Source organism: Melanotaenia boesemani, chromosome 16 (assembly GCF_017639745.1).
Source record: "Melanotaenia boesemani isolate fMelBoe1 chromosome 16, fMelBoe1.pri, whole genome shotgun sequence".
Lineage (NCBI taxonomy): Eukaryota > Metazoa > Chordata > Actinopteri > Atheriniformes > Melanotaeniidae > Melanotaenia > Melanotaenia boesemani.
The window spans coordinates 30,597,915-30,603,431 of NC_055697.1; the positions used below are offsets into that span (position 1 = coordinate 30,597,915).

General features: G+C 39.8%; 1 long non-coding RNA gene across 1 annotated transcript; it reads left to right on the forward strand.

Annotated features, from left to right (window-relative positions):
• Positions 1-2,200: 2,200 nt before the first annotated feature.
• LOC121655992 lies at positions 2,201-2,394 on the forward strand. The gene is made up of 2 exons (XR_006013352.1): positions 2,201-2,252; positions 2,333-2,394. It is a non-coding gene; the product is annotated as an uncharacterized LOC121655992 (long non-coding RNA).
• Positions 2,395-5,517: the final 3,123 nt, after the last annotated feature.

Below are 5,517 nucleotides of genomic sequence, written 5' to 3' on the forward strand. Positions count from 1 at the left end.
TGTGAGTTCAGACTTGGAGACGTCTTATGAAGCAGAATCATTTCCCGCTTCTTCATTTGCTCTGAAAAAGCTAAACTTCTACTGGAAGCCATCCTGACACGAGTTTGTGTGACGTTCTACTTTTACAAGTTTTCTCTTATTGTAACAGTTTTGGGGAAAATGTCTCCTGATCAGCTGAAGGTGGAACGATGTAATAAGGAAGAGATGACCTCTTATTAGTTCTTTACTTAGTGAATGCTCCAGTGTCGTTTTATTCGTGTGGTTCTCTAATTGCAACTAACATAACGATCAGTTAATGAAAAGATTTCTTTCATTGCTTCTTTGTTAAAAAGATTTCTTTCTTCTTGATGATTGATTAGTGTTTCATTCTGTTGAATCGAGTATTAACAGATCTAAACCTTCCCAGCTACATTAATGGAGTTGGTTTGAAGGAAAAGTGGATGCAACACATCCAGATGAAAGTGATGGTAGGCTACAAGCTGACGTTAGCTTGATAAATAGATAGAACTATGTTTGTAATCTGGAACATTAATGTTGGTGCTTTAATGTTAATTTAGACGCACTGAAACCGAGATGGAAAACAGAGAAAATAATGTTGCTGTTGGACTGTTTGTTCAGCTTCAGACTGATTTGTTTCCTGCTTTGTAAAATAAATCAGTTTTCCATTCAACTTTTTTTGTGTTTAGAAAAAACTAATCTGTGTGTAAATATTTCCAGAACTTTAAGACTTTAGAAAACCAGGCAGAGATGGTCCTACGCAAGCAATATTATTTGATGGCTTCGATCGACATCTGCACCTACTTTCCTTTGACCCTAGTGGTTATCTGCTGTTTGTGTTATAAGGTACGTATATATTAACTCACATTCATGTCGTTCTAAATCTACACCCTGAGAGAACCAAAGAATCAGCGCCTGCCCTCCATCAAAACGTTTCTAGACCCGCCCCTGCAGAGCTGAAGTATAAACCCTTTCTACCACCTGTCAGCTACTGTGTTAGAGAAGGATCCTGCTCTGATTTATATCTCAGAGCCTGTTCATAATTTCTCACCACATTCATGACCCTCAATGATCAGACCTGTGTCTCCAACATCTGCACAGCGCCATCGATTCAGAGAAGACGTCTCCGTGCTTCCTGTTGCTGTTTCACTCTCACTGGATTTCTGAACCTGACCTGAATTCATAGATGTGTTCATGACTGTCTGATGACTAGTAGATTTTACAGCTGAGTCACTAAAACCTCATTAATACTGAAAAGTTGTAGGAAATAAAGGAAACAACATGTAAGTGAAACAGGCTGCTGTTATCATCATGTTTCATTCTTCAGCTTTACATGGTGACATGAGGCTGATAGATGTAGCTTACTTTAGCTAGCACGTCCAAAAACCACACTTTTAGATAAATATGTGACTGTGTGAACCACGAGTCGCTGGTTTCCTCCTTCTCAGCTAAATAATAAACAAACGCAAAAAGAGAGAAAAGCTGATCAGCTGATCACCGACAGCCATCATGACTCAGAACAGGAGAGGGAGGGGTGAGGAGGAGGCTGCTGCGCTGCGCTGGACCGACACAGAGACGACCAGAACAGTGGCGTCTGTGTAAAACTATGTGAAGTTTAAAAATAAAATGGGTGAAAAGTGCAGATGGTAAAACATCCTCATCCTCCACGAGTGTGATGCCCTCAAATCCGTCCATAGAGCCGGCCAGCTGGTCTTGCCTCCTGACAGTCCTACGAGGGCCCCAGTCCAGCAGGTTTTCAGTGTTTTCCTGCTTCAACACACCTGAGTCAAATTAACTGGATCTAACAGCCTGTCAGGTTCTGCACAATGACTCATTAATTGGAGCCAGGTGTGTTGGAGCAGAGAAACATGAAAACCTGCTGGATTGCAGCCCTTGTAGGAACTGAATTAAGTAGCCCTGGTCTAGAGAAACAAGTGTTCAACGTTCAGCCACTTTCAACCTTGTGCTGCACATTATACAGTAGCAGATCACTTCATCCTCACATGGAAACAAGACTTTAAGACAACATGATGTGTTTATAATGGTGTTAATGTTGAATCCTGTCTGCAGGCACGAAGGGATCATGTTCCTGTCTACTACATAAACCTCATCATCTCCAATCTAATCCAGCTCTACTCTATGAGGGTTTGGGTGACAAAGGAAAATTATTATTTAATCAACCCTTTATCTGTTGTTGTCTACGTCTTTAGTGTGATGACCAGTCTTGGTTTCAGGATGTGCATTGCTCTGGAGAGGTAACACTCCATCTTTCATCATGTTTCATATCAGTCAGGGACAAACACTCATATTAATGTGATTTTCTCTTGTGTTGCAGGTATTTTGTTATCGTCTGCCCACAGTTACCCTGCATCAGACAAATAAAAGGTTCTGTGTGGGTGTGTGTCGCAGTCTGGGGGATTTTTCTTCTCACAGTCCCTCTTCTTTTATTCTTTGATCAGGCTTTTACTGTCCTTACTTTAGTCTTCCTCCCTGCCCCCGTCTTCATCATCTGTCAAGCTGGGACCCTCAAATCTGTGCTGCAGACTCCACCTGCAGCCGCCTCAGTGCCTGCTGAGGAAAAACGAAGAATTCTAGGAATTCTGGTCCTGCTGTTGCTTAGTTACATTCTGACGATTCTCCCAGCTGCCATCATGATTGTAACAAGAGTTACATCACATTTTTTTTATTATAATGAAATCATAGATACCATTATTGTTCTCTTGTTCCTGCTCAGTCCTTTTCTGGACCTGATTCTGTTTGTATTTCTGTACAAAGGGCCCATTGACATGCTGCTGATGCGTCTGTGCTGCTGCAGGATGCAGGATGCTGCAGCTGGAGATGGCAGCACACCATCAGTGTGAATGGTGGGAACTAAAAACAGTTAACAGCTAAGATAAAGAGGGCTGAAGAAACTAATGAAAGAGAATCTGTTAAGTTTTGAGTTATTTAGTCCTTGAGAGAGAAAATTATTCCATGATATGAAACAGAAATTGAGACCTTTTTAGTTTGACAAGTATTCTTAAGCTAAATGTGAGGTAATCTATTTAACAGCTAAAGTTTGGCTGAAACTGCTTCATGCAACAAGACAACGATACCAAACACAGCAAAGCTGCAACAGAATGGATGGAAAAAGTAATAAAAATGAGCTACTATAAGATAAGATAATACTTTGTTGTCTGTTGCAGAGAAAACTGCAGTGCAGTAATTTTAATTAAAAGGTTGTGGTTGTAAACCTGCCTGAGCCATCTCTGCCTCTCAGTTTAAGTATCTAAATCTAAAAGTGAGAACATGTTTTGCCATTTCCTTCATAAAATGTTATTTTTAAAGCCCACAAACCTCAACCTGTAACAGAAACAGTGAGTCATGGGGTGGTCTTAGGCTGAGAATAAACTTGCTGTTTAACGTTTACGTTTGCAACCACCTGCATTTTGAATTGTTCACATACCTGCTCGTGTACTATGCTTCTTCAGCTTGTTGACTTTCTGTTGGTCTTCTTTTGTGTAAATGTTTTTAATTTTGTAATTTTGCTGAAAATGAAATAAAGAGAAACTTAAAGTAAGTAAGTAAATGTTTATTTACGAAGCACCTTTCAAGATAAAAATGACAAAGTGTATAACAATGAAACAGAACACAAAATAACAATAACACAGAGAAAATAAAAACAAATAAAACTAAGTTAAAGCAAGTTTAAAAAGATGCATTTTTAGCTGCTTTTTGAAAGAGATCACAGAGTCCACAGATCTCAGGCTGAGAGGAAGGAGGTCCAGAGGAAAGAAGCCACTGCTGCAAAGGCTCTGTCACCTTTAGTTTTCAGCCGTGTTGTCTTATCGACCAGCAGACCTTTATCACTTGATCTCAGGGACCTGCTGGGAACGAAGGGCTGCAGAAGGTCTCTGATATATTCAGGTGCTTGGTCATGTAGTGCTTAATAAGTTAAAACCAGCATTTTAAAATGCACTCAGTGATGAATGGGAAGCCAATGCAGCTGGATTAGTAATGGAGTGACATGAGTAAATGTGGAGGGTTTTGTTATCAGCCTTGCAGCAGCGTTCTGAATAACTTGGAGACAGTCAAGAGATTTTTTGCTTAAACAAGTGAAGATGGAATTACAATAATCAAGTCTGGATGAAATGGAGGTATGGACAATCATCTCCATCTCACATGGTGAAACAATTGGACTCAGCTTGGCAACGTTTTTGAGAAGATAAAAACAAGCGCGAAGAAGTGATTTTAAATGAGCATCTAAAGACAGTGCAGGGTCAAGAGTTACACCAAGGTTCCTAACCGAGGGCTTAATAAATGCTGCAAGTGGACAAAGACTCTCAGCTATCTTAGGGAAAAGTCTATCAGGGGCACAAACAAGGACCTCAGTTTTTGCATCATTAAGTTTAAGAAAGTTATCATTCATCCAACTCCTGACAGCATCCAAACACCCAATTAAGATCTGAATCTTAAAAACATCCTGAGGTTTAAAAGAAATAAATAACTGAATGTCATCAGCATAACAATGATAAGAAATATCTTTAAAATATCCCATAATGTGCTGCAGAGGCAGCAAATATAAAACAAACAATAAAGGACCCAGAACAGATCCCTGTGGAACACCAAAATCAAGAGATGAAGAAGAGGATTTGAACTTTGCAGCAACCACAGAGACTAATCTCCCAGAGAGACAAGAGGAGAACCATTTAATCCTGTAACCCCAACCCAGTGTTTCAGCTCGTCCAGCAGGACACGATGATCTACAGTGTCAAGAGCTGAGGTCAGGTCCAGTAATAATAACACAGAGCAATGACCTGCATCGCTCTGCATCAGGATGTCATCGGAGACTCTGAGCAGGGCTGTTTCAGTGGAGTGAGCCCTGCGAAAGCCGGACTGGAAATGATCCAGGATTGGTGTGTCTCTAAAGCAGCTGTAAGCTGCTTAGCAACAATTTTTTCTAAAATCTTAGAGATAAATGGCAAATGTGAAATAGGTCTATAGCTACTAAAAAGAGAGGGATCTAGCTTAGGTTTTTTATTATTATTTATTCAAATTATTCCATGATATAAAACAGAAATTGAGGCCTTTTTAGTTTGACAAGTATTATATAAGCTAAATGTGAGGTAATCTATGTAACAGCTAAAGTTTGGCTGAAACTGCTTCATGCAACAAGACAACGATGCCAAACACAGCAAAGCTGCAACACAATGGATGGAAAAAGCATAAAAATGAGCTGCTATAAGATAAGATAATACTTTGTTGTCTGCTTGCAGAGAAAACTGCAGTGCAGTAATTTTAATTAAAAGGTTGTGGTTGTAAACCTGCCTGAGCCATCTCTGCCTCTCAGTTTTAGTATCTAAATCTAAAAGTGAGAACATGTTTTGCCATTTCCTTCATAAAATGTTATTTTTAAAGCCCACAAACCTCAACCTGTAACAGAAACAGTGAGTCATGGGGTGGTCTTAGGATGAGAATAAACTTGCTGTTGAACGTTTACGTTTGCAACCGCCTGCATTTTGAATTGTTCACATACCTGCT